General features: G+C 39.4%; 1 protein-coding gene across 2 annotated transcripts in view; it reads left to right on the top strand.

Annotated features, from left to right (window-relative positions):
* The first annotated feature begins 1,898 nt into the window (after positions 1 to 1,898).
* The window catches only part of LCP1 (lymphocyte cytosolic protein 1), a 58,485-nt gene continuing 54,383 nt past the window's right edge, over positions 1,899 to 6,000 (top strand). For both annotated transcript variants that reach the window (XM_062194173.1, XM_062194172.1), the window contains exon 1: positions 1,899 to 2,014. The gene's annotated coding sequence lies outside the window, so the exon portion shown is untranslated. The remainder of the gene's footprint in view (positions 2,015 to 6,000) is intronic.

Raw genomic sequence — 6,000 nt, 5'->3', positions numbered from 1 at the left:
CTGCTTTATGTTGCACCGCCTTTCCACCCCCTGTGATAGATGCCATGTATCTAATTATGTGGGGACAACCCCACTAGACTTTGAACTCCCTGACTCCCTGAGAGCGGTAATTGTGTCATTCCTTCTCAATCACCAGCTCTGACAGTCACTCCCATACCTGTTGAACCGATGCACAAATACATTTTGCTCTCTGCTTTTCAGATTCCTCGGGTCCCAGATGAACAAGCACCAGTAGATCCACCATGTGTCTGTTCTTCTCCTTCTCTCAGGTAAAGGAACCCAATACTGGCTCCCCTTCAATCCATCCTGAAACCACAGGGATGTGGAACTGGACTGGGGAGAGCCACTGCCACTGCCCATTTCACCTTGAAAACCATGAGGACATTGTCCTGGAGTCCTCTGCAGGGACTCTTTCCACCCAAGTGGAGACCACTAGAACTTTGCTGCTCTGTAGTCTGCTCAGAACTGAATAGCAATGCACAGATGGTCCTCAGGTGTCCTGAAAGAATTTAGGTGCTTCTTGAAACCTCTTGCGAAATACTGATTGGAAGTAATTATGCAATGGAAAAATCTTGGTGCAATTCACCCCTGGGGAATCACGATGGGGTTGGTATTTCTCTACGAGGTGAGCCATTTCTAGAATCTCTGACATCTCTTCCCCATTCTTCTGCCCTCTTGCCTCCCCTGGATGTTCTCCTGTGGACTGCTGACTAAGAAGCAGTTACACCACTGGCTAATGGAGTACATCAACCAGTAAACCAATTAAAATTTGAGGTTAGAAACAGGAACTTTGTAGAGGAGAAATCAAAGAAGCAAAGAAAGTATAAGGGTAGCTCTCCAACCAGTCAGAATCCTGCTACCCCTTGACAGCTCCACAGCCCCTAGCGAATTAGAAAGCATACAACATGATCAGATGTCCTCAACTCACTGTATCACCTGGTAGCACAGTGATAGAATGTATCTTCATTCCTAAACAGCAGATTCACAACTGATTCACCACACCTGTCTCTGGGCAACGTGAGACCCTGTTTAATATTTAGTAAGTGTCACTCGGGGTGGGACACGTTCTTCACAGTTGCTGTGAGCATTTGAGGATGTTTCATTTGATGATGAGAATTCGCCCTCAAGCCAAGCATCTGGGCTTTGAGCATGGAACAGAACTCCCCCAACCCCTGCTAATTTTATAAAATACGCATTAAAACAAAAAATCTGATCTGAAGGAATTAAGCTTCCATTTCACTATAGCCGCCACCTGTGGGTGCGACTGCTGCTTTTTATAGAAAACATCTAAATAATTGAAATCTTTAATTGGGTTAAAGAGATCCTTAGCACATAGGTGTTCTCTAAATAAAAGAGTGAGTAAATAATATAGAAACCTTCCCTTTCATCTCAAGAGATCATTTTGTTTTGTTTGCACCAATAAGATCATTGTCAGGGGACTCACAAAGGAGGTTTGCTTTCAGCTTGGGTGGGGCTTTCCCAAGGAAATCCTTATCAATTTGTTTCAGGTGCTACCACATTTTGAGTTTTTTTGCTTTTTTTTTTTTTTGCCCTTTCACTAAAAGTGAGTAATTTGTTTACTTCTGCTGTATGCACATGGGTTTTGCCTTTGCAAATACAATCAGACAAGTAAGTCAGGTAGCAGGCTGACCTTGCCTTGCTGTCTGCAATCAGAAAGGTGTTAAGAAGCCTGCCTACAGACAGCAGGAGAAGGAAGAGAAGGAGAGCAAAAATGCTTCTTATAAAGAGGAAGTGGTAAGAGGTGTCTGCATTTCAGTGTGACCTGTTCTGTCAGGTGATTTTGGGGGAGGAGGAGACATGAAAAAAAAAAAGTTAAGTAAAATGTCCTTATAAAGACAAAATCTATTTCTTTCCTGGCTGATGATTTGTCATTCTAGTCACTTCCTGCCTTGTGACCACACACCCCGGCTTGACAGAGCTGTTCTGCAGATCAGAAGGAAGGAGGTTCCTGGTCCCACACCAGCCGCAGAACTGCCCAGGAGTTTTCTACAAGGTAACTTTGCTTCTTGTCTCTTGGTCCCGTCTCTGCACCTGTGATGCTGTTCAGCTCTGTTGGGATTGTAGATTTTGCTGCCTGGGGACTTGACATCTGAGCACCTGTCACCTAAGCATGCTGTGAGCCCTGCTGCCATCCTGCTAGCCAGGCGATCAGCACTCATCTTGGGTGGCCAGCCAGGAGGGAGCCCCTTGGCTTTCAGGATTGGGTTCTTCTTGACTTATCCACGGTGATCATGCCCCCAAAACTAAGATTTTTGTTTCCTTTTTAAACCAAACTGTGTTCTGATTTATTTCTGTTACTTTATTTCAGGAAGGCTATTTACTGTGATTTTATCTACTTTAAAATGTTTTCAGCAAAGTGCATATTGATCATTTAGATGGTGCTACTCATTGGCCTAATGGGGCTAGTTTAATTTTAGCTCCTGTGGTTCTGTTTTTCTAAAAACTGCCTTATGGTACTTTAGTGGATATATTAACATCTCAAGTCATACGTTACTGGATGTGATACTGGTTTTTTTGAGTGGTTTTTGGCGCCAAGGGTCTTTAATGGGTGTGCTTAATAACCACATGGAATTTAAGGCCTCTTTTTTTCCATTTAGTCTCTAAAAATAAAAGTGATCTGTGTTGCTTAATTGTACTGTTTTATAAGATTGTCTGAATTATTTGTTATGCTTATGACCATATAAATGAATGTTTCAGTTAAATTCCTGGGGAAAGACTTCTGTCTATAATACAAATTCTTACAAAGTTAATCTGGAATATTTATTCCAAACACATTGCCAAAATTTGGAGACTCTGGATCTCATAGTATCTGGTTTGATTTTCTTATTACAGTCAAACAATACTGTGATCCATCAAGAGTAATTTGGAGGGGAAAAGGAGACATTAATTGGCATATTTATTAAAGTCCATTTTTTTCTTAATCAAATATTAGCAACTTATTCTCTAAATTACTCCCTCAGAACAACTTTTTAAAAAATCCTCCATGGACAAATAAAGGTGGCTTATCTGTACCCTTTTGATTTATAATTTACACAAATTCATCATAATTGGTTTCCATTAAGTAAAAAGTGTTTAAAGCATGTCTGTGCCGGCATATTTCAATGGAGTTAAACATTACCTATAACTGTGAGTTTTTCAAATTTGCAAAATGGATTCATTAATATTATTTTGTACATCTCACCTGAATAGTTACAAAGTATCAAAAATGTGGACTCAGTGGAAAGAGGCTTGAAGCCCAGAAAAGAACAAACTAAAAAATATGCTGTGTCTTATTTGCAGTAAACACAAGAAGAATAAAATAAACTAGAATGTGAAGGAATGGCAGTATTTTTTCTTCACATTTGGGAAAGAATAAAAAGGCATATGACAAAGCTAACTCAATGTTGAATAAAGTCATTTTGTAAAATCAAGTTTAGGTTGCCAAAGCGTCATCTGGCTCAATCCCCAGGCCATCAGGGAAGAACTTTCTGGGCTGTGCTCTTTGAACCAGTGCCGCTGTGGTGGGAGGGAGTTGTGCTTAGGATGATGTCTCACTGCCAACCTCAGGGGCGATTCCCTCTTATCCCTTTCAGTTTTGTCTCCTTCATAAATTATACCTGGAAACAATCAGTAATTTGGGAAATAATTCCAGCATTTTACTTCATGTATAAATCTCTCTGAAATCTTTGGAGAAGGGAAGGCCAGCAAATAAAGAGGTATTGAAAGTTTCATATAATAGTAGGATAAAGACCAATTTTCTTTTCATTACTATATGATTTTAGTAAAAAAAAAAAAATTGCACCTTCATAAACTTGTTTCAGCTCACTTCCCCAACCTCATTTTTTGTGACTTCCTTCTGGTCTCACCACCTGCCCATCCCCCACTTCACTTACCCACTTTCTGGGTGCACCAGACCACAAGCCACCAGAAAGTTCTATGCTCTTTCACTCCTTTTCATGCCAGTTGTTCCTTTAACTGCTTTCTTCTTTACTTGTAAAGCCTCTGGTCACTTTTCAAAGCTGGCTTCCAGGAACATGCCCCTTCCGGGCCTTCCCTGCTTCTCCTCATGCCCACTAACTGTTCCTTGGGTGTGTGTTAGCTTGATGCTTTGACCTTGGAGTGAGTGCAGCTCTGATCATATTATTTTTTCTAGTAGTCCCTATTTGCTGGTAGACTTGAGCTCCTTCTCCATCTCTCCTGGCTCATAGTAGGTGCTAATTTATTTACAGAATTGAAAATTTGTCATGTGTTCTTTCTTAGTTCCTTGTTAACTGAAAACCTACTGATCTTTCATGGGGATTGATACTATGCTTCATCTTTGCCAAAGCCCTATTCTTCATTTTAGTCTCAAATACCATAAGGACATTGACCTCAAGGAATCTGTGAAATTGTACAGTGTCCTTAACGTACCAGCAAAAATTATAATCTCATTATTTCAGTCTAAATACATTCATTGAGCTATACCAAAACTATGTAATGGGCTTCTCTGATAACAGACAGCACAAGAATAGAAATCACTAGCTTTTATTTAGTCTCTTTGGGTTATTGCTAGAAAGTTCTCCAGTCAATTTCTTGTTACCTAGAGAGTATAGGACCCTCTGTGTATGCAGGAGAAAAGGCAAACGTGTTTTGTAATCAGATTAGGTAAAATAAAATTAAGAAATTTGCTCACCAAATTATATTTATGAAGTCAACATTTATTAAGGTAAATAACAAAGCCACTGGATTTTATAGCTAGTAGCAGATTTTATTGCTGAGTGACATTAGTTTCATCTAATTTTCTTCCTAGGGTTTGTTGATTTATAGTTTCACAACTCAAAAATATCAAGGAAATGATCCTATTCATTTACGTCCTGCATACTGCAGAAATAAAAATTGGAATTAGAGCCCATCAAAGTATAAAACTAATCAGCGTCTGCAGATTTGAGAGTTTCCTGTCTGCCTATTATGCCAGATGGCAATGCACTTCTTCAGTCAAAGGGTCCATGCTTCCCAAAGAAATTAGGATTAGATGTTCAGTCCTAGGCCATCTCCCTCCAGCTGCGGTAGCCTTGACACTCCCCAGAGAGCATCTCCCTGTTGCTTTCCTCAGTTCCCTTCTGATCCCACTTCCTGTCTGACACTATTGACTGTTCTGTTGTTTTGCTTTGTCAATTCCAATCATTACATCAGTCTTCCCAGCAATTGCACAATCACCCCATCTTGTAAGATGTTGCAAGCAGCAGTAGGGAAGGGGAGAAGAGTTCCAGCTTAGTACCCTGATAATAACAGCTGGTAATTACATACTACTTACTTTTAATTAGATATTTTTCTAAGTGCTTACTAGCCATATTAAAGCCTTTAATCATCACAAGATGGTTACTTACTATTGACAGGGGTTCATTCATTCACATATTTTATTTAATTTTCTACAATTGCATAAATGTGTTGTATTAGCTGTCAAAGTCCAAAGTAAGCTCCAAGAATAAACAGGCAGCAAATGATGGTGCTTATTTGTACCAAAGCCCTCAAGTAGAGTTCTAATAATTATTATTTCCTCCAAACAAGAGCATTCATATTACAACTGTTTTTATGAAGCAGGCTAATCTGTGTCAGCAACCAGCATCATCACGAGTATTTATTTAGCTTCTCTGTACACCTACATGAGTAGTTGGTTGTTAGCAATTTAGAGACCTCTGCATGGATCACAAAGCATGATCTCTACTCTCAAAACCTTAAAAATGTTCTTAGTCTCAGAATTTTCTTCAAGTGACCTTTACATTTTCTAGTCTGTTGTGATGGACACAAATAAATTTAAAAAATTAAGTACTTACAGTCAAGTACATATATCTATAATTGTATCATAATGGTAAATGTAGATGTCCTAGAAACTGAAAGAATGAAAGATTGTTTTAGTTGTGGGTCAAAAGAACAGAGGTAAAAAGTGACCCAGTTACTGAGTTAAAATAAGTTTGCTTAACTTCAGAGTCGTGGCTGGCAGCCCCACTTACAAGTTGCAAG

The sequence above is a fragment of the Lepus europaeus genome, chromosome 6 (genome assembly GCF_033115175.1).
Source record: "Lepus europaeus isolate LE1 chromosome 6, mLepTim1.pri, whole genome shotgun sequence".
In the NCBI taxonomy this organism is placed as follows: domain Eukaryota; kingdom Metazoa; phylum Chordata; class Mammalia; order Lagomorpha; family Leporidae; genus Lepus; species Lepus europaeus.
This window is presented reverse-complemented; position numbering and strand designations above follow the sequence as displayed.